At 37.1% G+C, this 27308-nt stretch overlaps 1 protein-coding gene across 2 annotated transcripts in view; it reads left to right on the top strand.

The window, feature by feature from the left end:
* The window catches only part of FGF12 (fibroblast growth factor 12), a 586299-nt gene that overhangs the window by 107860 nt on the left and 451131 nt on the right, over positions 1-27308 (top strand). The gene's annotated exons all lie outside the window — the stretch shown is intronic.

Genomic DNA, 27308 nt, shown 5'->3' with positions numbered 1-27308 from the left:
CTGGATTTAACTGGACCAGCCCATATTCATTTCTATTGTACTGACATACCTTCCAAAAACTTCTTCATTTTCTGATTTTTGTCTTCTGAAGGAAGCCATGAAAAAATATACTTTTAACCTCTCTTCCATGTAACTGTTCTTTAGGTATTTGAAGGTCATTTTTATGCCTGTGTCCCCCAAACTTTCTCATTTCTACACTGCACATTCTGACATCTCTCACATTTTTCTCATGTTTGATTTTTCAGTTATTTGTCCAGAATATAGCTTAACTCTCTAAGAGTGGATGATACAAGTTGATCACAAAATAAATTGATGATCACAAGCAGGAGATAGCAGAAGGCAGAGAGTAACAACACAGGACATTCTCATATGCATGAGGGTGTACATAATGCCGTAGAAGATTTCCACATGCAACCAAGCTGGAAAAGAACTCTCTTACTTTACTACCTCTCATGCATCAAACAGATGAGCTACTCATCTTCTCTTCTCAAAATATCACTGCCCATATTACTTTTTTTCACCAGTTTATTTATATTCTAGATTTTAGTTTCTCAGCACTTATGCTGAGAACTCTTCAAACAACAAAATTCTGAGAGTCTATGCCTCAAAGGCTCTGTGTGTCCAGGGCTACTCAAATTATTGGATGTTAAAAACAATAGACTTAGGAATCATAATAAATCTGATGTAAGAAATGTTGTGATGGCTGAGGCTTGTATAAGTTGATGAGGTACATACCTAAATAAACAATAAACTAACTTAGATTCATAGGCTTCACTGATGGTATTCCATTTCTCAGATTGTAGATCGTAAGACTTTAGAGACATACTACGTTTATTTGTTTTAGTTAAACAAATAAAAATAAGTTAAATAAACCATAAGTGATTTTGAAACTTCTCTGAGGCTGTGACAATGTGGCACACTGTCTTTTCTTTGCCAATGATTCCAATAAATACAACAAGATAATTTTTTCAGTAAAATTTGCTCTATTGGAATTTATTACATGTAAGTATCTATAAAATATATTAGTTGTCGGTATATTACATTTGAGGTTATATGTGTTAGATTTTAAGAAAAAATTTTGTAAGCATAAAACTAATAATTATCTATTGTAGAATTTTTAACGCTATAATTGATTATATTTACAAAGAAATTAAAATCATCCATAATCCCATTACTTGTAGATAAATGTGATATTTTGATGTACTTTTTTCATTTTTAATCAATGAAATATATAAACATATACATGAGTATGGTTATTGGCTCTATGCAATGTCATATTCTGCTTTTATCACCTGGCATATATTTCCATCTTGTTAAATATTCTTTGTCTTTAATTCTTGCATAACAAACCAGCACAAGAATATGCCATGCTTTGTTTATTTTACCATTATCTTCTTGCCGAACATTTAGATTTCTTTTAACATTTTATTGCTTTCACTGGAATGGATATTCTTGTATATATATTTTGAGCACTTCTGTGATTATTTCCTTATAATGGATTCTGTGAATTGGAATCAGTGAGTTAAAAATTATGGACATGTCATACATATGTTTTAAATGTGTAGGTGGTTTAGTTTGTCCATTAATTAAAATGCCACTTGAGTGGAGTGGATAGTGTGTATGGGGTTTGGCGGGGCTGGTAAGGGGTGAGGAGATGGAGAATTGGAGTTACATATTCTCAAGGAAAGAAAAGGAAAATCATTTGTTAGTAGGTGATTCAAGATCTTAGCTATTAAGTAATTCTAAACACTCTAAAATGTGATTTTATAATGAGAAACCTTAATTCTATAATTATAGAGAAGGGAGAATTTCGAATCTTTTCATCTTCTAATAGAATAAAAAAACACACACATTTAAAGTGTGTAATTAGTTGTTTATCTTGGCATAACACTGAGATTGAATAATCTCTTTAAAAATTTTTTAAAAGGTTTATATTATTTTCTTCCTGTCATAAAAGGAAAGACACACAAAATCAATACTGTAAACTCCGTGAAGGCAAAAGATGGCGGCTGTCCCAGGGGCTCTGCATCTCGGTCCCCCATAGATCTCTTGACACATGAAGGGTACACAGTAGATATCTGGACAGTGTAGAGAATCTCTTCCTTGTGACTTCTGGAGTATTAAATAGATCTGGTCAAGATAATTTTATTTTCATCAAAATTCTTAGAGAGTGATATAATGGAGAAAAAAAAAATCCCTGTAAACAAATAAAACAAAAACAGTATGTAAAGGCCATTCTGAAGGTGAAGTACTTAGAAGGCTGGAAGTGCTCCTCTGTCTAGAGTTTGCGGTAGATAGGATTTTTTTCTTAACCAGGAAAGTCCAGGAACTCACAGAAAACGTTTCTCTCTCTCACTTTTCAAAGCCCAGTTACCTGAAACTCTCTCTCTCTGTTCTTCCTTTGTCTTATTACAGCATAAAGAATACTAAATAACACCTTCAGAAATGTTTCCTTTTAAAATGTAGTCTAGTACGACTGAGAAAAAAATGGATTAGAGTTTTAAAAAATCTAAATTCTACTATTTGTAGCAATACAAAGAAAACACTATTCTCTGTTCATGTATTTAAGGTAATAAGCAAATTTAAAGAATAATACAGAAAAAGCTAGATAAATTAACTTGAATGAAATAGTTTCTTTTTTTCTTGAAATGGCTCAAATCCTTTTCAGACTACCACTGAAGTTTTTTAGAAGTTAAAAAATCCATGGCAGGATATAGGTTTCTTCCTTCTTGTCCCAATTAAAAGCATTCTGAATACTAAAACTCTAATTTTATTCTCTTCACTTTTGTCTAGATGTAGAAATATAAGGGCAGATGAGCAAAGGATCTTTGTAGCAGATTGTTTGAAAAAAGGAGGATTTAAAAGAAAAAATTTAGCTTTAACCATAGAAAATGTTGACCCTTAGGAAAAAATTTGTAAATGCAATTAAAGGAAAAAAAAGGAAATAAAAATTTAGAAATAAAATGATCTGTGGTAGGGATATACAGAGTGCTACATTGAACACACGTTCTCACCCCTTATACTCCTGGAGCAAGTTATGTTCAGGAGAGATGAATAACAATGTCTTCAGTGGGAAGCAATGGGGAAGGACAAGAAATGCTAGGATGCCAGGGGAGAGCATGCTGTTATGACTTTGATTCAATAAGAAACCCATCCGTCATTCCAAGGTTGATCATTCTTACCACTGATAAATGAATTAATTTACATTCCTTTGTGTAATGGCCTTATTGCAATTGTAAATTTATAAGTGATGTTTTAGGATCTTATGCATAATTACTGAAAAAAAAGTTTGCATTTTTGAGCCTGTACACAGGGTTGGAATTTTACTAATCAAAGATTTCATTTTGGATGTTTCCAATAATATGAGTGTAAGTAGGAATGTGTCTTGGTAGTTTGCTTGGTGTACCTAGGATCATTCACCTTTGACTTCTCTTAACTGGGAAAATTGATCATACCTATTTTTTTTCTTTGAACATGCCAAGACTCTTGGTAAATATTTGTAAATTTTTATAAAATATCTGGAAAATTGTGTTGAAGGTCTACAGGTCAAATAGCATTTGTTCCACAGAAGAGTCCTTTATTGGATGATTTATTTATTACATGTTCTCCGAACCTAGATATAATAATCTATTCAGATAAAGGTAAATGAAGTAAGTCCTATGTTGTTTTGCTTTTAGTCTTTAGTGTCATATTTTTATAGCAAACACTTTCTCATCGTACTGTTCCAGAAAATAAAACAGAGCAAGATATCTGTGGTATACCTGTGAGGGGGTTGTCTGTTACAATTTCCTCCATCATAAAAGCAATTCATATAAAAATGCTCATAAATAAAATGAGAAAGGGTTTGGAGGCAATCAATAAGGGACAAATTATACAATAAAGTTACTAATCTCTTTTCAGAGATAATTTTCATCAAATGAATTGTACAAAAAGTCTTCAAGGAATGATTGACTTCAACAAGCTTTCCACTGGTCAGCAAGACTTTTTGCTTTGAAGTAAAACAAAATAAAACAAAAAACAGATCAGAAAAAAATGGTATATAAGAAGTAATGCCTACATCTTCCCACCAAGAAAAATGAGCAGGGAAAGGTCACCAGTGTGTGTTTTCAGGATTATTTGTCTATCCCACAGTTTGTGGTTCCAAAGTATTTTTATCAGCATTAATTAGTTTTTGCCTTAAAATTGTGGAAACATTCAACTCAGAAGAGTTATGCCAATTTAAATCTCAAAGAAAAATTTGGGCAAGGAGCATGTTTCTTGGAACAGGGGGTGTAAAGGAAAACTGATTTCTATTTATTTGGTTTCCATTAAAACACCACAAGTTATTGGCTTAAATGTCCCTATTTTTTATGTTTTGAAATTAATACATGTTCAGCTTAGAAGATTTGATATGAAATAAGCAGAAGATGAAAATATATAGCCCTAATAATGTTATTTCATAGCTATAATTTGTAGGTCATTTTTATATCAGAAGTAGCTTTGTATCCTCCACCCTCACATTTTTTTCTTACTTTATGGTGACCATTTTCCCGTGACATTTCCCATTCTGCAAAGTATTTCACCATCTAGGTTTATCATAATGTATTTAAGCAGCCTCCCTTTTAGTAACCATTTATCTATTTATTCTTAATTAAGATGAATATCATCAATTGAATACGAAGTCAACCATGTAAGCCAAACACAGTTATGAAATTCAGATGTGTGTTACAGATCCCAGTTTGGCATAATAAAGCAAAACTTCGTTTCTCTGTCTTCCAAGTGATTCATTTACTTTCAAAAGGCTAACAAAGGAAATGATATACAAACCTAGTCAATTAAGAAGTGCAAAAATGTGGAGAAAATATAAAAAAAATCCAGGTAGATAGGAGCACCCAAAGTCCAGGGTCGTAGAAGGAAAGCAGAGGATACTTCATCCAGTCACTATAAACCTTTAAAAATAGAGCCATTTCTCTACTACTGTGACTGGTTTGTTTTCGTGGCCAAGAACTGGCCTTGGTTGCAATTCTACATGGCTAAGATAAATGGGTGTATAGAGAGTCATGTGGTGGCATGAAGCCTAAGTAGTATTATAATCCCAGAGCCTCTGCAGGCCTGTTTAACAGGGTTGAACTCATCAATGACTCTCCGTAGAATGTCTGCCTCATCTCCCTCAACTCACTTGAGTGCAGGGAGATTCCCTAAAACACTGAATCTCCATGAAATGGAGAATGAATAATTTCCCAAATTTATTTGAACACGGGGCTATTTACTCACCTAAAATAGCTATTAACCTTTCACAGATGACTACTGTCCTTTGGAACATAGTTTGAGGAACATAGCTCTGACTAGACAGCATTACTCTTTCTTGTACTCCTCTAGCACTTATATCTGTTGCTCCTTCAGTATACATCCTTTTAATATGACAGCAGGAGTAAAACCTGGAGTGAATATTACAGTTACGTGGGAAGTACTTAAGAATTCCTCTGTTCTTCTTTCTGAAACCAGGTCCCAGGCAGTGGTTTGGTTTTGAGTTTCTTGGGCAATTCTATTATGAAGCTGTGTTCAGAACCATTGCCTGACGGTGCACTTTTTCTTTATGTATTTTACAGAATACATTTAATACAGCTTCAGATATCCTTAAGGCTAATGCAAGGACCTTGTAGGTAATAGATTCTCAATAGACATTTGTTGAATGAATGAATACACCCATAAAACATGCTAATGCAAACAGTATCAAAGTAAGATCTAAAATCAAAATTAAAAAGGCAATCCCTGATAACAGCCTCCTTTTCTGACCACTGTGTATGTAGGCTTTAAAAGCTAGAAATAATTCCAGTAAGTAGCCATACATGCTTTCCAAGGATACTCTGATCTTCCCAGAGGCTTAAAGAGTTTTAAATTCTACAAGCAAAGCAGAAAGCAGAGCTTCTAGGTATGTAGCTTCCACGTATGGCATTGCAATGGAGCTGGCCCTCCATCTTTTCTTCTTTTCTTTCTTCTATAGCTGATTATTAAGTGATTAATATGTAATGAACACTATTGTAGGCTTTGAGATTATGCTAGTGGACAAAACAGACAGAAGTTCTTGCCCTTACAGAAGTTAAAATCTAATTGGGGAAAATAAAGATCATGATAAGGGCTAAAGAGGAAAGTAAAACAGAAACGGTTATAGGGAGTGTAAATGAGGCTGCAATTTTTATATAAGGAGGCTAGCTTAGGCCCTGCTGAGAAGGTGTCATTTGAGTAAACAATGGAATGAGGTGAAGGAATATTTGGGTGACAACGTTCTCCAGGCTGAGGGCACAGCAAGAGCAGAGGTTTTGAGACATGACCACACACCTGGTATATTCGAGAAATAGCCAGGGTATTAGGAGTAAGGGATAGTCAAAGAAGAAATGGGGAAGCCAGATCTTGCAGGGCCTTGCAGGTTCTAATATTGACATTGGCTTTAATTCTTACAGAGATGGAAAGTCATTGAGGCTTTTGAATAAAGGAGTGACCTGATCTGACATTTTAACAGGATCACTCTGGTTTCCATGTTGAATAAACTGAACAAGGTAATGGATGTAGCAAAGAGACCAGGCAGAAAGCAATTGCAATAATCCGGATGAGATAATTGTGGTTTGGAATAAGGTGTTAACAACGGGAGATAAACAGTAGCCAGATTTTATGTGAATCTTCCCTTTGATCTGTGGACCAATATAACAAGACTGGAGAGAACACACAATTTCCTCCCTGGATATACATCATCATAACTCTACTGTTCATATTTTCTTGGAGCTCAGTGTACACTTCTAATGGCTTCCTTTTTATAATTGCAGACAATGTACAATAAAAGGAAAATTTGATTCACATTCAGTAAGCTCTCAGCTTCTTTTGCTTGGATTCTGACTGACCAATGAGTGAAAGAATCTGAAGAGGAGATTTCTGTACCCAGCAGCGGGTGGAAATAGATGAATGTGAGCATTCTTTCTAATTCTGAGATTCTGTGATTCTGTGATCATTAGTAACTCTGGAAACTGAATGTTCAAAGACTGAAAAGTTATATATGATAGTGGCACCAATTGTCACAATAAATTGGAAGCAAATACTAATGATCATGGATGTATTTAAAATATTTCACACCTGTCCTAGCACAGACCAGTCAGAACAGATGCCAACTGTAAACAACAGGCACAGCCATGCATCAGGCTCAATATTAGTTGTGCTTATGCTCAGGTACAAATCAAATTATATTTTACCTGACACGGTCTGACAAAGATCTACGTCTGTTTGAACCAAGTCAAGTGAGCAAGTGTAGTGAACACAGATGTTTTGCCTAGGTTTGTGCCTGATATTTTGAGAAAAAATATTAAAAGGGGTATAAAATACAGTTATGACCTTCGGAGTGTTTTTAATCTGTTTCAGAAGACAACACTTTGCACTCAAAACAAATTAAGAATGTTGCAACATATGAGGCCATAACAACTATTTTACGGGTTCTTGGCTCCCAGCAGCTTGCCCCTAACATGGTAACTGTGTCTTTCCTGAGATTTCAGAGTAGTGTAATAATGAAAGAAGAACAAGCTTACTTGCAAGATATTAGGAATTGTTGACTTCATGATGCTTGCTGGCATCTTAAGAACAGACATGCAATGTCTCAAGCCAGCGTTCAACACACTAACTTAGGCAACAGCCGTATAAGGCAATATCTCTTTTCCATATTCATGAGATCCCTTCCTCCTACCCTGGTTTGGGTGCTTCCCAGCACTATAAGAACCAACAATCATAAGCCAAAGTATATCTGGAGAGTGGGAGAAGCAGTCCTGCAAATGCAGCCTTTTCACACGCTTCACCCCCCGTTTATGACTGGCTTCAGGAAAATCTGTGTTGTATGGCATCTGATCAAGTATGGTCAAGGTCTGCCTATGCATCATCTATTCAGCATGTAGCACAGTTAGCTGGGTAGAGGGTATGACTACCATCCAGAATCAACACACCAGGCTTATATAACAAATATGGAGAGTTTACAGAATTTTAGTTTATTTGACCTATTGAACCCCTGTCATTAAGAAGAATCTAGAGGAGGAAGAGAATGATCACAGCTTTATCCAGAAGGAACACAGAATTTCCAAAGTTAGCTAACTACAGATTCTGTCCCTTAAGCTGGATGCCCATTATAGCTCAGCCAAATGCCTTTTTTAGTATCCTCCTCTTTAAGCCTGCCTCACTAAGCTGGTTAAGTGCCAGAATATGTGGAACTGACCATGCACTTCTTCTGCATTAAATATTTAGGAGCTGGTAAATTTAGAACAACCTAAAGACTCATGTTATGTCTCTCTCTACTGCTTATCAAATTGGCATAAGGGTTAGAGACTTAAAACTGGGAGCTGGATTTTCCCAGATGGCTGAATTATTTAACTGTCAGCAATTTTGAGGTTCACAGTAAAGTAACAATAATGAAATCATCTGCTTCTAGATGTAAAAGCATCTTCTCGGAAGGCCAGAAGGAGTTTGCAGCTTTTTCTATCTGTTGGGTGTTCTGGGCTCTGCCTAATACACACTGTTTATCTGACCTGAAGTATGAGACGATTCTGCCATAGGAGAATAAATTCCATATAAATTTAAAAGGGAGGGTCTGCATGTGCTGATGGCTCCTTATAGGGGGATAGTTTGTCAAATTTGGTACATATTCCTCTCCTTTTTTAATTTTTAATTTGTGTAGGTATATTGTAGGTGTATATATACAGAGCACATGAGATATTTTGATACAGGCATGCAATGCATAATAATCATATCAAGGTAAATGGAATATCCATCACCTCAAACATTTATCACTTCTTTGTGTCACAAAGATTCCAGTTATACTCTTTTAGTTATTTTTACATGTTCAATAAATTATTGTTGACTGTAGTCACCCTGCTGTGCTGTCAAAAGCTAGATCCTATTCATTCTATCTAATTATATTTTTTGTACCCATTAACTGTCATCACTTCCCACTGCCCCCACCACCCTTCCCAACTCTGGTAACCATCATTCTACCTTCTATCTCTATGAGGTTCGATTGTTTTAATTTTTAGCTCCCACAAATAAGCGAGAGCATGCGAAGTTTGTCTTTCTGTGCCTGGCTTATTTCACTTAACAATGGCCTCAATGATCCAGTTTTCTCATCTGTAAAATGGGCACAATAATGGCAAGGACATGTTCCTAACTGGGTTTTTGTGATGCGGAATTCAGTCAGAAGAGGGACTGGCTCAAAGTAAGTGCTCAGGGAATGTTAACTATTCTTTTTCTTCTTCCTTTTTTTTTAATTTTCAGTGTTCTCTGGGTATGTTAACTATTTTTATTTGCTCATGGTGAAACGAAGAGAGCTGACAACAAAATTTCCACCAACAAACTTTTTATGTCCTTTTTAAAAATTGTCAAAGTTCTGTTGAAATACATGGGGAGCTTAAATAAAATTAATGAATCATACATCAGAGTAACAAGAGTAATAACCATTGTATTTTTAAAACAGTCAATTAGGAATGAAGAAAACCTTTTACTCCAACAAAGGAAGTGACATATTTTTGAAAGTGTGCTGTATGTCAGGCATTTGTAATGGCATTGACATCATATTTAGTCTTCCCTTCACCCTGGCACTACTATCAGCATGTAATAAAAAAACTAAAGCTCTAGTTAACAGAAGCTCTACTAGTGGAAAGCAGGATGAAAACTCAAGTCTGACACCCCTGAAACTCCTCCTCTTCCACTAACTCCAAATACCACCACATTCTTCGTTCTTTCTTATGCCAGGCCTCAATTTTCCTTCTGTGGTGTTGAAGCACCTTCTCTCTGTGCTCCTCTCTTCTTTGCTCAGCAGAATGGCTTTCTGATGCTGCTCCTGAACGCATGGGGTTTCCTGGATAAGGTGGCTTTCATGGGAACTGCTGCAGGATGTGGCAGCTTGATGTGGGTTTTTGTCCGACTTTAGTCAAATAGCAAGCCTCTTATGTCCAATAGTCAATGGCTAATGACTCTGGTTGTAGTTGTTAAATAAACAACAGTGAAAACATTTCAAAAGTTACAGAGAATCAGTCAGAGCATAAATGGTAAAATTGTGACTGAATGGATGGGTGTACCTGCGTGTGTGTTGGGGGAGGGGGTTGTCCTTGAAGCTGTCTCTGCATTCTTATGAAGTTCCAGTAATAAACATTTGTATTCACCTGGCTTATTCAACATGCTGCTGCAATTACTTTAAGATATTTCACGCTGTTTGGAAGAGGGGGATTTATACCTGGGAGTCAGGGGGAAGACTGAAGTTTACTGGAAGTGTGGAGCAGGGAATTCCCAGTTGGAAGCTGTTTGATAGCCCAGACTTGAGAATAGAACAGATCCAGGTTCAAATCCTTGCGCTGCTTTTAAATAACTGTATGACCTTGGACAGCTTACTTAACCCCTTAAGCCTTGTTTCTTCCTGTGTAACAGGAAAATAACCATATCAATGTTACAAGATTCTCTGTGATGATCAATGAAGTAATGAGAATCAAGTACATGGCACATAAATTAGATAGTGCCTAGTGAACAGTGATTATTAATGTGCACTAATTTATTATTATTATTTTAAATTTCCACTTTTATTTTAGATCCAGGGGGTGCATGTGCAGGTTTGTTACCTGGGTATATTGTGTGATACTGAGGTTTGGTGTACAGTTGATCCCATCACCCAAGTACTGAACATAATACACAATGGTTAGTTTTTCAACCCCTGCACCCTGTTTCTCCCTCCTCTTTCTGGTAGTCCTCAGTGTCAGTTACGGCCGTCTGTATGTCCATGAGCACCCAGTGTTTAGCTCCCATTTGTAAGTGAGAACATGCAGTATTTGGTTTTCTGTTCATGCATTAATTTGCTTAGGATAATGATCTCCAGCTGCATCCATGTTGCTGCAAAGGACATGATTTTGTTCTTTTTTTGGCTGCATAGTATTCCATGGCATATATGTGGCACATTTTCTTTATCCAGTCCACCATTGATGGACATCTAGGTCGATTTCACGTCTTTGCTATTGTGAATAGTGCTGGATGAACATATGAGTGCATGGGTCTTTTTGGTAGAATAATTTATTTCCTTTTGAATATATACCCAGTAATGGGGTTTGCTGGGTTGAATGGTAGTTCTCTTTTAAGTTCTTTGAGAAATCTCCAAACTTCTTTCCACTGTGGCTACACTAATTTACATTCCCACCAACAGTTTATAAGTATTCCCTCTTCTCTACAGCTCACCAACATCTATTGTGTTTTGACTTTTTAATAATAGCCATTCTGACTGCTGTGAGATGGTATGTCATTGTGGTCTTGATTTTCATTTCTCTGATAATTAGTGATGTTGAACATTTTTTTCATGTTTGTTAGCTGCTTGTATGTCTTTTAAGAAGTGTGTGTGTTCATGTCTTTTGCATCTGTATTTTTCTGTTTTTGTTGGGCCTTTTTAAAATGAGATTATTTGTTTTTGGCTTGTTCAATTGTTTAACTTTCTCATAGATTCCAGATATTAGACCTTTGGTGGATGCATAAGTTGTGAATATTTTCTCCCTTTCTGTAGGTTGTCTGTTTACTCTGTTGTTAGTTGTTTTGCTGTGCAGAAGCTCTTAAGTTTCATTAGGTTCCGCTTGTCAATTCCACTTGCTTTTGAGGACTTAGTAATAGATTCTTTCCCAAGGCCAAGCCAATGTACAAAACAGTGTTTCCTAGGTTTTCTTCTAGGATTTTTTTTTTTTTTTTTTGAAACGGAGTCTCCCTCTTTCCCCAGGCTGGAGTGCAGTGGTGTGACCTTGTCTCACTGCAACCTCCACCTCCCAGGTTCAAGAGATTCTCCTGCCTGCCTCAGCCTCCTGAGTAGCTGGGACTAGAGGTGTGTGCCACTATGCCAAGCTAATTTTTGTATTTTTGGTAGAGACAGGGTTTCACCATGTTGGCCAGGATGGTCTCGATCTCCTGACCTGGTGATCCACCTATCTCGACCTCCCAAAGTGCTGGAATTAAAGGTGTGAGCCACAGCCCCTGACCCTCTTCTAGGATTCTTATAGTGTGAGGTATTACACTGAAATCTTTAATTCAGCTTGAGTTTTTGTATATCATGAAAGACAGGGGCCCAGTTTTACTGTGGCTAGCCAGCTATCCTAGCACCATGTATTAAATAGGGAATCCTTTCCCTATTACTTGTTTTTGTTGACTCTGCTGAAGATCAGATGATTGTAGGTGTGAAGCTTTATTTCTGGGTTCTTTACTCTGTTCCATTGGTCTATGTCTGCTTTGTACCCATACTATGCTGTTTTAGTTACTATAGCCTTATAGCATAGTTTGAAGTTGGGTAATGTGATTCCTCTGGCTTTGTTCTTTTTGCTTAGGATTGTTTTTGCTATTCAGGCTCTTTTGTGGTTGCATATGAATTTTAGAATAGTTTTTTCTAGTTCTGTAAAAAATGACATTGGTAGCTTGATAGGAATAGCATTGAATCTGTAGATTGCTCTGGGCAGAATGGCCATTTTAACAATATTGATTCTTACAGTCCGTGAGCATGGAATGCTTTTTCATTTGTTTGTGTCCTCTATGATTTATTTCAGCAGTAGTTTGCAGTTCTCCTTGTAGAAATCTTTCAGTTCCTTGATTAGATGCATTCCTGTTGTGGGAAGTCAGGGACCCTGAACGGAGGGACTGGCTGTTGCTGAAGCAGAGGAACATAAATTATGAAGATTTCATGGACATTTATCAGTTCCCAAATAATACTTTTATAATTTTTTATGCCTGTCTTTACTTTAATCTCTTAATCCTGTTATCTTCATAAGCTGAGGATGTATGTCACCTCAGGACCACTGTGATAATTGTGTTAACTGTACAAATTGATTGTAAAACATGTGTGTTCAAACAGTATGAAATCAGTGCACCTTGAAAAAGAACAGAATAACAGTGATTTTTAGGGAACAAGGGAAGACAATCATAAGGTCTGACTGCCTGCACGTGCATGCAAAAAGAGCCATATTTTTCTTCTTGCAGAGAGCCTATAAATGAACATGCAAGTAGGGAAGTATCACTAAATTCTTTTCCTCACAAGGACTATTGATATTAATACTCTGGGAAAGGAATTCATTCCTGGGGGGAGGTCTATAAATGGCCGCTCTGGGAATGTCTGTCCTGTGTGGTTGAGATAAGGACTGAGATACGCCCTGGTCTCCTGCAGTACCCTCAGGCTTACTAGGATTGGGAAACTCCATCCTGGTAAATTTTTGGTCAGACCAGTTCTCTGCTCTCGAACCCTGTTTTCTGTTAAGATGTTTATCAAGACAATACGTGCACCACTGAGCATAGACCCTTATCAGGAGTTCTGCATTTTACCCTTTGTCCTGTTTCCTCAGAAGCATGTGATCTTTGTTCTGCTTTTTGCCCTTTGAAGCATGTGATCTTTGTGACCTACTCCCTGTTCAGACACCCCCTCCCCTTTTGAAATCTTTAATAAAAGCCTGCTGGTTTTGAGGCTCGGGTGGGCATCACGGTCCTACTGATATGTGATGTCACCCTCAGCACCCCCAGCTGTAAAATTCCTCTCTTTGTACTCTTTCTCTTTATTTCTCAGCCGGCCGACACTTATGGAAAATAGAACCTACGCTGAAATATTGGGGGCAGGTTCCCCCAATACATCCCTAGATATTTTACTTTATTTTTTTTGTGGATATTGTAAATGGAATTGTGTATTTGATTTGGCTCTCAGCTTGAACATTATTGATGTACAGAAATGCTACTGATTTTTGTGCATTGATTTTGTATCCTAAAACTTTACTGAAGTGATTAATCAGTTCCAGGAACCTTTTGGCAGAGTCTTTAATGTTTTCTAGGCATAGAATCATATTGTCAGCAAAGAGATATAATTTGACTTATTATTTTCCTATTTGGATGCCTTTGATTTCTTTCTCTTGCCCGACTGCTCTGGCTAGGACTTCCAGCACTATATTGAATAGGAGTGGTGAGAGTGGACATCATGTCTTGTTCCAGTGTTCAAGGGGAATGCTTCCAACTTTTACCTATTCAGTATGATGTTGGCTATAGGTTTGTCATAGAAGGTCTTATTATTTTGAGATATGTTCCTTTGATGCCTAGTTTCCTGCGGGTTTTTATCATGAGGGGATGTTAAATTTTATTGAAAGCTTTTCCTGTGTTTATTGAGATGATCATATGGTTTTTGTTAATTCTATTTATAGAGAGAATCACATTTATTGATTTTCATATGTTGAACCAACCTTGCCTCCTAGGAAAGAAGCTTACTTGATCATAGTAAATTGACTTTTTGTGTGCTGCTGGATTTGGTTTGCTAGTATTTTGATGAGGATTTTTGCATTTATCTTAATCAGGGATATTGACCTGTATTTTTCTGTTTTTGTTGGGCCTTTGTGCACTAATTTAATTAGAAGTGCCAGATACTCATAAACAGCAATGTTTTCCTGGGTCCCACAGTGGTATCATAGATCTTTTCCTTAACAAGTATCTATTGAAACTTTGCTGTTTAGAAACAGTTGCATACACACTGTGGCAGCAACTTGTACATGCCTGAGAGTGGACACTTCTTATCAGCGTTAATTCAACTACACTTCACAGCTTTGAGAGGATGTGTAATCACCAACATAGAATTTGATGGATAAGGTGGTGGAAGGATTTGCTTAATTGGATCCTTCTCATTTTTTAGGTTTTGCACAAATACCACCTCCTGGGAAGGAACTTCCCTGACCATGATGTCTCAAATACCCCTCACCTTACCCATGACCCAGCCAGCTGTAATCTGTCCCCTTTAGTATTATTTATTTGTTTGCTTACTAATTTTTTATTTCTTAAATAATAGACTTTATTTTTTGAGCCATTTTAGGTTCTCAGGAAAATTGAGCAGAAAGTTCCTATATATCCTCTCCCTCTCACCACATACACAATCTCCCCACTATCGACATCTTAAGCCAGAACAAGACATTTGTTAGAATTGAATTGGTGAACCTACATTGACACATCATTATCATCCAAAGTCCATAGTTTACATTAGGGTTCTCTCTAGGTGTTGTACATTCTATCAGTTTAAACAAATGTTTAATGACATGTATCCACCTTTATAGTAACATGCAGCATACAGTCAGCCCTCCATATTCATGGGTGCTACATCTGTAGATTCAACCAACTGTGAAACAAAAATACTTAAAAAAATGGACAGTTGTGTCTATACTGAATATGTACAGACTTCTTTTCTTTTCCTTACGCCCTGAAAAATATTGTATAACAACTATTTACATAGTATTTGCATTGTAGTAGATATTGTAAAGAATCTAGAGATGATCTAAAGTACATGGGAGAATGTTTACAGGTGACATGCAAATACTACACCGTTGTATGTGGATTTTGTTATCCACAGGGGTTCTGGAACCAGTCCCCCAGGAATACTGCTGGATGACTGTAGTTTCACTGTGCTTAAAGTCCTCTGTGCTTTGCCGATTGATCTCCCCATCTTCACTAACCCCTAGCAACCACTGACTTTTTTTTTCTTTTCTAAGCTGACCTATAATAATTGTACATATCTGTGGGGGTACATTGTGATTTTGCAATACATGTAATGTATATGATCAGAGAAGGGTAATTAAGATATCCATTATCTCAAACATTTATCATTTTCTTGTGTTGGGAACATTCAATATCCTCCTTGTAGCTATTTGAAACTACATATTATTATTAACTATAATCACACTACAGTGGTATGGAACACTAGAACTTACTCTTCCTATCTAGCTGTAATTTTTATGTTTTAACAGATCTCTCCCTATTTCCCCTGTACCCTACTCTTCCCAGCCTGTAGTATTCTCTGTTCTACTTTTAACTTCTATGAGATCAACTTTTTTAGCTTCTACATATGATTGAGAACTTTAACTTTCTATTCCTGGCTTATTTCATTTAATGTAATGCCCTCCACTTCCATCCATGTTGCTGTGAATGACAGATTTTATTCTTTTTTATGGCTGAATGGTATTTCGTTGTGTATTTATATCATATGTTCTTTATCCATTCATCAGTTTTTGGACACCTAGATTGACTCCATATTTTGGCTATTGTGAATAGTACTGCCATAAACATGGGGTGCAGATGTCTCTTTGATATTGCTAATTTCCCTTCCTTGGGATAGATGCTCAGTAGTAGGATTACTGGGTCGTACAGTAGTTCTATTTGTAGTTTTTTGAGGAACCTCCATACTGTTTTCCATACCGGTGGTGTGAGTTTACATTTTCATCAACAGCATATAAGAGTAACCTTTTTTCTGCATCCCTGCCAGCATTTGTTATTTTCTGTATTTTTGATTACAGCCATTATAATTGGGGTGAGGTGATACTTCATTGCGGTTTTGATTTGCATTTCCCTGTTGATTAGTGATGTTGAGCATTTTTTTCATGTATTTCTTGGCCATTTGCATATCTTCTTTTGAAAAATGTCTTTTCAGTTCATTTGCCCATTTTTGAATTGAATTGTTTGTTTTTTGCTGTTGAGATGTTTGAGTTTCTTGTATATTCTGGACATTAATCTTCTGTTGTATGAATAGTTTGCAAATATTTTATTTCATTCTATAGGTTGCCTTTTCACTTTGTTGGTTATTTAATACTACCCAAAGCAATCTACAGATTCAGTGAAATCTCTATCAAAATACCGATGATATTCTTCACAGGATTTTTTTAATCATAAAATTTGTATGGAACCACAAAAGACCCCAAACAGCCAAAACGATTCTGAGCAAAACAAACAAAGCTGAAGGCATCACACTACCAGACTTCAAAATATATTACAAAGCTGTAGTAACTAAAATTGCATGGTGTTGTTATAAAAACAGACACATAGACCAATGGAACAGACGACAGGGTCCAGAAATTAATCCACATATCTACAGCCAAAATGTAATTTTTGACAAAGGTGCCAGGAACAGTCATTGTGGAAAGGACAATTTCTTCAATAATTAGTGCTGGGAAAACTGGATAACTATATGCAGAAAAATGGAACTAGATCCCTGCTTCTCTTCCTACACAAAAATCAACTCAAAATGAATCAAAGACTGAAATATAAGACCTGAAACTGTAAAACTACTAGAAGAAAACGTAGAGAAAACAATTCAGGACACTGGCATGGGAAAGGATTTTATGAATAAGACCTCAAAATCCAGGTAACAAAAGTAAATATAAACAAATGGGATTGTATCAGACTAGCCACTAACTTTACTATCTCCACACTTTTTTTCCCTATAATGTCATATAGTTGGATACTTTATTTTTAAAACATATATATCACTATTTGTATTATTTACATGTTTTATTATTTATTTTTTTCTCCCTCTAGAATGACAGCTGCATGAAAACACAGTCATTCTCTTACTTTTTAAATGTCGTATCCTCAGTGCTAGACTATGATTGTCTCAGAAAAGTCCTCAATAAATATTTATTAGTTAATAAATGAGTAAATCTTCCCACCATTATAATTACTCTCATCCTTCTGCTAACATTAGAAACTGGTCATTGGAAATATTTACATAGTGGCAATAACAATATTGGTTGTCATTTTTATTATCTTACAGATGCCAGGCACTGTGGTATACATTCTAAGTACATTATTTTATTCAATTCTCAGAACTACCTTCTGAGGTAGGTAACATTTAACAGGTAATATAGGTAGTATATAAGTAATTGAGACATTTTTTAGGTACAAAAATGAGATTCAGAGAAGTTAACTTACTGAAGATCACATATTTAGTAAATTGCAAAGTTAAGACCTAAATTCAGGACTGTAGGATTCCAAAGGTAACAGTCTTTATTATTATTATTATTATTATTATTATTATACTTCAAGTTCTGGGGTACGTGTGCAGAATGTGCAAGTTTGTTACATAGGTATACATGTGCCATGGTGGTTTGCTGCACCCATCAACCCGTGATCTACATTAGGTATTTCTTCTAATGCTATCCATCTCCTAGTCCCCCGCCCCCTACAGGCTCCGATGTGTGATATTCCCCTCCCTGTGTCCATGTGTTCTCATTGTTCAACTCCCACTTAGAGTGAGAATATGTGGTGTTTTGTTTTCTGTTCTTGTGTTAGCTTGCTGAGAATGATGGTTTTCAACTTCATCCATGTCCCTGCAAAGGATATAAACTCATCCTTTTTTATGGCGGCATAGTATTCCATGGTGTATATGTGCCACATTTTCTTTGTCCAGTCTATCATTGATGGGCATTTGGGTTGGTTCCAAGTCTTCTTAAACTGTATTTTGGAATTTAGAGTGAGAGGAAAGTGTATAGCTAATCCATTCCACTCTTTGGATTTGAAATATGGTTGCTTAATCTAAGTGCCTTGATATTTATACACATCTACTATTTGCTGTGCCATGTGCTCTGGGGTATCACCTGACTTTTCTTAGAAATGCAGACTTTTAGCTGTACTCCAGGCCTACTGATGCAGAATCTGCATTTAAACAAAATCTCCAGCAGCTTTGTATACATGAGATACGTGTGTTTGAGAAACACTGCCCTCTAAGGAATATCAAGACCCAAAACTCCCATGTCCTTGACTAGTGAGCAAACAAGGATCTTAGCTTTTAGAATACCTTGCACTTTAGGAGGGGACATAGTTACTCATGCTTATCACACTTGCTAGCACTAATACACACTCAGCATTATTATAAATTACACAAGCAATGAACTATCAGCCAGCTAGTAAGGCAGATAGTGTTGCTGAGGGTGAGCAAGCCAGCCTCTAGCCCCTCGACAGTATAAAATATTCTTTTCCAATAATGCATAGACAATGCAGTTTCTTTTTCTCTTGCTGTGATTCAGTGGTGGCGTGGGCATTTGGTGTCATGTTAGCTTTTCTAACTGTAGTTGTGTAGAGTTCTGTAATACCAGTTAGACTGTAGTACATCTGCAATTATGCAGTAATGTGCATTGCCAGGAAGGGCTGATATTTTACTACAAATCACAGAAGAGCTACTGGATGTCCACCAGGGAAGTTGTGGGTGGTCAATCTTAGCACATCTTGAGGCTGCTGTGTTCTTACAATAGGGAACAAAGTGTTGACTGTTTTCTAACATCTCTGGTCCAAACAAACCCAACCTTCGTTACCCACTTTACAGTTTATGAGCATTTATTTACACAAGGGAAAATGAATTTTGATACTCCAGGTATGCCATCTATCCCAGCCTGTCTGCATCAAAATGCCAGATTGTCATCTCCAGTTTAGGCCCCCTCTTTTTCTGCTGTAAGTTGTATTTCAGTCTGAGGATGAATTCAGCACTTTAATCAGTGCATTTGTTTTCTGCTTTGTCATACACGTAACTCGCAAGTCTGGCCAGGGCACTGTTTGCAGATGAAATCTGCCTGTGTCTGGAATGCAGAGTGGCCAGTTTCTCTGATTTTTCTTCTCTTTCTCAGTTAACACAGCCACTCTTTCCATTTGTTCCCAGTTCTATGCACACTATAATTATGTATATTTCCTTTCATGCCACTTACACTTGTACATTTCTGCACTAGGGTGAATGCAATTTATTCCATTTTCTCCTTTTTTCCCCTTTGTGGCTCGAACTGTTGCCTTGTTCTTTCTCATTGATTCCTGCACTGCAAAACAGTCAAATGGAAATACAATATGTTGCACCTGACATCCATTTAAATCACCTGCCATGATGGTAATACATGCTGGTGATTTCTTAGTGTACTACTCAATGGAAAACTGTATCAGTATTGCAATAATATGCCTATATTTGCTTTTTCTGGAATATACTGTGGTTTGGTGCATGAACGATTCAATAAAATTTTGAGGATGTAGTGGGAATGAGTAATAACACTTCACTCAATATGTTCTTTAATGTTCAAATCCTAACAGTCCTAGCACATCCTTTTGCCCTTCCAATAAGTTAGGGTAGGAATTAGCTCTTATTGTGCACTCTCACTACTCAAGGCCCTGGACTAGGTACTCTGTATGTACATTCTTAGTTTTACATATATTTTTGCTTAATCCTTATTAGAGATGAAAATTTTAACATATACATATACTTTATTTTACAGGCAAGGGACTTAACATTCATAGAATTAAGGTGAATTTTTTCAAGGTATCGTAGCTGGTCAATGACAGAATGAAGATTTGTTTGACTCCAGCATTTATCCACTTTCTACACACTATCTTCCTCTTTGCAAAGTTTTAAATTCCAGAAAGTTTAGCAGCCTCCTTGCTATCTGATGCTGATTAATTGGGTGGAATAGAGTCTATTTTTTAAATCTCACTCAAAGTATTCACTGCAAAGCTGCCGTGTGTAAATAATTGTGTGTGTGTAAAATAGATGCTTTCTGTAATTTGTGAGTAATGTATTATGGGTCCAATTGCATTTTAAGAATCTTTTAGCTTATCCTAAATCCTCATGGCATTTTTGATCTAGTTTTCATTGTGTGTCAGTAAATAATCCTGGTGAGCAAGACTAAAGATCAAGTGCTAGCCCTGGCTTTGCCATATATTTGCTTTGTATCCTAGGGAAAGACATGTCAAGCCTCTAAAACTTAGCTTATTTATCTGTAAAGTAGAGTAATACACATACCCTATTCACCTCACAGGATTGTTGTATATGTTGAATGAAATAATGAATATGAAAAGCTTAGGAAACCACAGTCATACATAGAAATGTATCATTGTAAGTCAATAGGTGTTTGCCAGGTCCATAGCATTAGCATATGTTAGACACTGCACTGAGGAGGCTACTAGGATTTCTTTGCCTTCAAAGAAGTTAAAATGTAGACAAACAAAAAAAGTAGTCATTGAACAAAGTCTTGACGTTTTAATAAATTTACAAAAATTACTCATTGTTTTCAATATCATCAGCAGTTAATTCTCAAGTAGAGTAAGCATCATGAGAAATGCTATTATCTAATATGTTGTAATTCACATTTTAAGAGTGTATTATATTTATTATATTATATTATATTATATTAATTTTTGAGTCAGGGTCTGGCTGTGTCACCAGGCTGGAGTACAGTGGTACAATATCGACTCACTGCAACCCCCACCTCCCTGGCTCAAGCCATCCTCCCACCTCAGCCTCCCAAGTAGCTGGGACTACAAGCATGCACCACCATACCGAGCTAATTTTTATATTTTTGGTAGAAACAGGGTTTCACCATGTTGGTCAGGCTGGTCTTGAACTTTAGCTCAAGTAATCCACCCACCTCAGCCTCCCAAAGTACTGGGATTATAGGTGTGAGCCACTGTGCTTGGCTTTCAAAGTTTTTTAAAAATAACTCTTACTTTACTATGTATTACATTTAACTTGTCAAATTGTTACAGTGAAAAATGCCTTCTAATCTACCAAGACCAAGTTCAAAGCCTACCACTTACTACAACAATGATTTTCCAAGTGTGGTCCCTGCACTAGCAACATCAGCATCATCTGAGAAATTGTTAGAAATGCGAATTCTTGAGTCTCACCCCAGGCCTACTGAGTCAGATACTCTGGGGTGTAGCCCAGCAATCTGTGTTTTAATAAGCCCTCCTGGAGATTTTCATACATGTTCAAGAGTAAGAACCACTGCTCTACTAAAACCTCAAGGTATAAGTCAGAAGTTAAGAACTCAAAGGCTCACCGAGGCCAAGAAGGACACATGAATGAGGGAAAGGACTGGAAATAAGATTATCAGGAGTGGGAGGAGGAAACTGTGTTGAATTGGAGAGCTGCCCTTGCTTAATGGGAGCAGCTAGTGATTATTCTAGACATTGGTTCCCATTTAGGAATGTGAAGCAGGTCCAAATATAATTTTCCAAAAGATGAAAGAAAGCATGACTGTCTTACAAATATACAGTGAACGTGTCAAAGATTAATTTAACTCATAATAAGAATTTAGTAAGATGACAGCTGGTTCAAAGGAGAAAATGAGAGGCTGGAATATTTATACAGTCAACAGAAATAAGAATACTGAGAGAAAATAAAGTTAGTTAAAAAATTGGTTAATACCCTACAAGGAAACAAAACTGTTATCTATGGAGTTATTTATTCTATTGTGCAAAAATAATTTACAATCACTCAATCTTCTACAAGTTGGCATCTAACTTTATAGACTTTTAACTCTAATCAGTATACACAGTAAATCTAACAATATTGCATCACTAGAGTCTAGGGCCTAGACAATTGTATAAGTCTTAGGCAGGTATCTTAGTCCATTTTCTATTGCTGTAACAGAATATCACAGATTCGGCAATTTATAAACAAAAGAAATTTATTTCTTACAGTTCTGGAGACTGGGAAGTCTAAGACTGAGGGGTTGCGTCTGGTGAGAACCTTCTTACGGCATCATAACATGGCAGAAAATATCACATGGTGAAAGGACGAGAGCATGTCAGCTCAGGACTCTCTTGCTCTTCTTATAAAACCACCAATCCCATCATGGGGGCCCAACTCTGTTTAGGATCAGACCTTATCTGATCCTAATTATCTCGCAAAGGCCTCATCTCCAAAAGCCATCAACGTATGAATTTGGGGATTACGTTTCCAGCACATGAAACTTGGGGGACATATCCAAACCATAGCAGCAGATTTTTTAGACAATATTCTATTATGATTGAATGAGCATGCTGTAGTCCCTTTGTCTCATTTTTGTCTTATTTCCAAGGCCTGGGTGATATTTTCTTAACAAGCAAGTGTGGCAGACCTTCTACTTTTAAAGGAAAACGGAGATCAAGATTTATATGTGAAATTTTTTCTTTAATAAATATAGGCTAAATAAAGTGTGCTTGAGGACTGGCAACTGTGGATTGCCACCTTGCAAACCAGGTATAAACCATTATTGAATGAATGTGTGGACTCTAAAAATAGCCTATTCATCATGTGATGACACTCATTCTATTCATTTTATCCATTGTGTCCAGTTATGCACCCCGTGTTTCACTATTAAAGCCTGTTATCCAACTTTTGAAAATAGGCAGTCTCCTGTTCAAATGTCCTTACCAGACATTTCAAGCCCCAGCTCCACTACGTTCTTCAGAAAATTTCAGCAGGTTTGCTCTTTTTGCATAACTTTACTCTAACAGACAAGCTGCTTACCCTCTTAATATTTAAGCAATTCAAGGCAAGACTAAGAATGAAAGTGTCTAGACAAAGTAAGACCAAAACCATTTAAATCCTTATTACAATATTCTCAGGAAGAGTAATGCAATTTGAGGATTTTTATAAAAAGAGGATTTTTTTTTCCTGGTTTTTCCTTTGTTCCAGAGCCTTCTACCGTTTGAGCCAGTATCTTTCAAGCCTCAGAGGGAGGGCAGAAGCAACCCAGAACAAAGAAATCAATGCCTAGCTTTGAATTGAAAAATGAACTTTTAAAAGTGCACCGCAGAAAAAATAGTTTTGAAACCCAATGCAGGCTTCTTGTGAGATTGTTTTTCGGTTTGTTTGTTTGTTTAGTTCCAAAGATTGACTTTGCTAATAAAGATTCAAAGTTTGGTGAACTCCCAATTTAGAGTTTGTTCATTCATTCATTCACTCATCCTACAAATATTTATTGAGTATCTATAAAGTGCCAGGCACTGGGTATTCAGTAGCAAACAAAATAATGTGTTCTCATGGAGTTTATGTTCCAATGGGTGGAATTGAGCATATATCAGCAAATAAACAAATAGTATGTCAGGTGATAATAAGTGCCATGGGGAAGAAGAGGCAGAGAGAAGGAGAAGAGGGTCACAGAGGGCATAGGGTTGCTATTCTACGTATGATCATGAGGGAAGAGGGTCACCCAGGTGCATGGCAGTTGACCAGACCTGAAGGCAGTCAGGAAAAAGATATCTGGAGTCTAAGCAATGGGGACAGCTTGTGCAGAGGCCTGAGGCAAAAGAGCAGAGTGTTAGAGAGGAGGCAGGAAGGGCAGATAATATAGGGCTTCCTGGGTCAATATCAGAGCTTTGGATTTTATTAAGAATGAAGGGGAAACCAATGAAGGATTTTGCGGAACAGAAGAATGATGCTATGTTACTTGCATTTTAAAGGGATCACATGGCTGCTGTTCTGAATATAGGTTCTAGAGAATCAAAAGAGGAAGCAGATGGACCAGTGAGGAGGCAATCACAGTAGTACAGGCGGAGGATGATGGTGGCTCAGACCATCATTGTAATGGCAGGCAGGTGAGGAATTATCAGCTTCTGTATGTATTTATCATAGTCAGTCAGAACCGTGTGACATCAAAGCAGACAATTTTGTGCCTAATGGGCAGGAAATAGCACTAGAGGAGCTATGAGTCGAGCTGAGGTGTACTGAGTCTCCATGAAATGCTCAACCCCTCTTCCCTTTGCTTGATACCAAGCTCTGGAGATAAAGAGAAGATGGAGACCCTTGGAGAAATTTGAGGGAATTCTGGAAAGTGGTTTTGTTTTTGTTTTGTTTTTTCTGCAAGGACCACTATGCCCTGTGAAGTATCCTGCATCCTGCATGATATTATGATGGTAGAGGAGCAACAACTGGGCGAGGAGCTTGGGAAGATGGACAAGAGTGTTGCTTCTCAAATTCCTATGCATCCCGCATGGTGAACAACTAAAAGTTTCCCATAACCCTAAGAAAGAAACAATGATAGGAGGGGAAAAAAACAGCAGAAAAGAAGGATCTGTGACTAGGATCAGGAGGACACAGTTTGCAAATACCACTTTACCAGGACCCATGAAAGGGCCAGAGATGCTGGTGGCAGTAGACAAATAAGATTGGATTCCAATACCTAGAACCAGGTAGTCTGAAATGTGCTACAGGGTACACCAGCAAAGACAGGGGCAAATAACGAAGACATAATCTCTTCTCCCAAAGAGGAGGGTTTATCCCAACAGAGCTTTGTAAAATGTGTGCAATCTTCATCAACAAGACAACACTGATAAAACAACTTCAGACAAAATGTCTGTTTACTCTATCAGGCCCGAGTTGAATGAGGAGCAATTATAATTCTAGAATTTTGAACTAGGTAAAAGTATCCAGGTATACAGGGCTACTTGTCCTAATAGAGATTTTTTTTTTCCCCTGCCTAACCTATTTTTATTGCCTACACAGCCTGTAGCAAAACAGAGTAGCAAGAGTAGTCACTTATAAGTAGTTTTTCTTATAATTTTTTTTCTCGTTAAACCACTGAGATTATGTACTGTGGCAAAAAAAGAAAAAAAAATGCTTAGCTTCCAATTTTATTTGTGGTAGGAATAATCTAGTCCCAGCTTTCCCTCTACCCATACCCTTCCACCCATCCTTCCCCAAAGTCTTCAGATTCTCCATCTATAACGTGAAGGGCTTGTGCAGAAAATAATTACAGTTCCTTTAATTCTAAACATGGTGGACTTTCTATTGCCACGTAAGCATTTCCAACTATACCATCCCCTTTCCTGTCACTCACCTCAGTGTCTGGCACAATGCCTTGCTTATATTGGGTACTAAATATCTTTTTGCCTTATGAGTAAATGATGCATGAGAAAGAAGACTTCAGCCTGAGCCCACTGTAGGGCCTTGCTGAGGTAAAGGGCTTGATGGGCCTTGGCCTGAACTCCATTGGAACCAGATTATAAATAAGCCACAACCAGCTTATTTCCTGTCTCTTTTTCCTCAGTGCCACCACTTAGCTACTTTCTGGTTTAGTCCTCTAGGAAAAACAATAAGCACCTTTCTCATTTCTTCTCTTTTCCTTCACTGGCAGCTGTTTTAAGGCATTAAAACTGGGAGCCGAGCATGTCCAGAAGTGAAAGATTCTCTCATGATGACAAATTGAGTCTCTATTTTTAAAAAATGTATGTAAGAGTGCTCCAACTGGTCATCAAAAGGGCTAATTAGAAACTTCCAATCCCCAGGAGCACTCAAGTAGAAGACGGATAGAAGACACTTCTTAGAGCAACACTGCTGCTTTGGTCCGACTGTGCCTATGAAGGAACTGGGTTTTGCCTGGTCTCCATAGATACCGCCTTCTTCACTGACTTTATCTTAGACTCACACTACGTGTTTCCAATACGAGATAGCAAAGCATATGAATAGAAAATGAAGAGAGGTGACCTGATTGGACTGAGGAAGGCAAGGCCCCTTGAGGAGACATAGACAGTTTGGTGTTTTGTTAGAAAGTGATATGCGTGGGAGGAAGAGGGAGAGAGAGAACTATTCAGAGAACTGTGTGAGCAAGGGGGAGCAGAACAAGGTTTATGTCAAGAACAGCAAGCTATCAGGTCATCACTGTGGCTGGAGCTGTTTTTTTTGTTTGTTTTATTGGGACAGAAACTTAAGTTGATGGTGCCACTTTTGAGAGGTTTAAAATCTAAGGCCAAGAAGTCTGTATTTCACAAAATTCATAATTCAAGAAAATGTGGCAAGGTCCATGTGATTATCTGCTAGATGTGTGGTACAGAGAGGAGTGGAACATGAGTAATTGTGATCCAAACCTCCATCTTTGGCCTTGAAGCAAAAGGAAGTCATTCGTTTTAAAGATGGATGCAGAAATAATTTCTGTTGATAATTTTTGGGCAGCACTTGACTTCTATGGGGTTTTTGATTCAGAATAAATACTTATCTACATAATTTCATTTATTTGTTCTGCTGAAAAATATTGTTTTCCTGCTAAAAAGAAAAACCTTCAAGTGTTCATAAATCTTTCTGATTATCTGCAGTTCTACTGATATGTTCACAAAAAAATAGGGATAAATGAATTCGAAATGTAGGAATTTAATTTCCTGAGAACTATGTATGTTTTCTGAATGAATTAACTATCTATAAAGTATGACAATGTGCAATGCAGTTTAGGCTTTACAAATTTTTTTCATGGTTTGAAATTTTTCTCTTTATCTGTGTTCTGATTTTATATGTTTCCCTGGTTCCATACATATACTGGTTCTAGAATGAGTCACTATGGTGTCTAGTTTTACACTCATTAATGCATGAATTTGATATCTGAAGCCTGAGTTTTAGGTTAAATATGGTGGTAGGGTGGAAAGAGCAAAGGACTTTGAGAGAGAAGAACCAAGGTTGGGATCCCCATTCTACCACTTCAGAGTCCAGTGGCCCTTGAGCAATTAAAAAAAATCTCCCAAGATCATTTTTTTCTCATCTGTGTAGCAGTAAAAACAATACCAACCTCCATCTTGGTAGAGAAGGAAGATAAGAGTTTCTCTCACAGGTGCTGAACAATCACTATTCTTCCCTCTTCTCCTTTTTCCATAAAATATATTACTTGCTTGCATAGTCTTTCTCCTAAAAATTGTCATTTTCTCTGAAAAGTCCTCCCACCGTGTGACCTTAAGAAAGTGATTTGTGTCCTCTGAGCATCAGTCACTCTTTATGTAAAGTGAGG

This window comes from Gorilla gorilla, chromosome 2 (genome assembly GCF_029281585.2).
Source record: "Gorilla gorilla gorilla isolate KB3781 chromosome 2, NHGRI_mGorGor1-v2.1_pri, whole genome shotgun sequence".
Lineage (NCBI taxonomy): Eukaryota > Metazoa > Chordata > Mammalia > Primates > Hominidae > Gorilla > Gorilla gorilla.
This window is presented reverse-complemented; position numbering and strand designations above follow the sequence as displayed.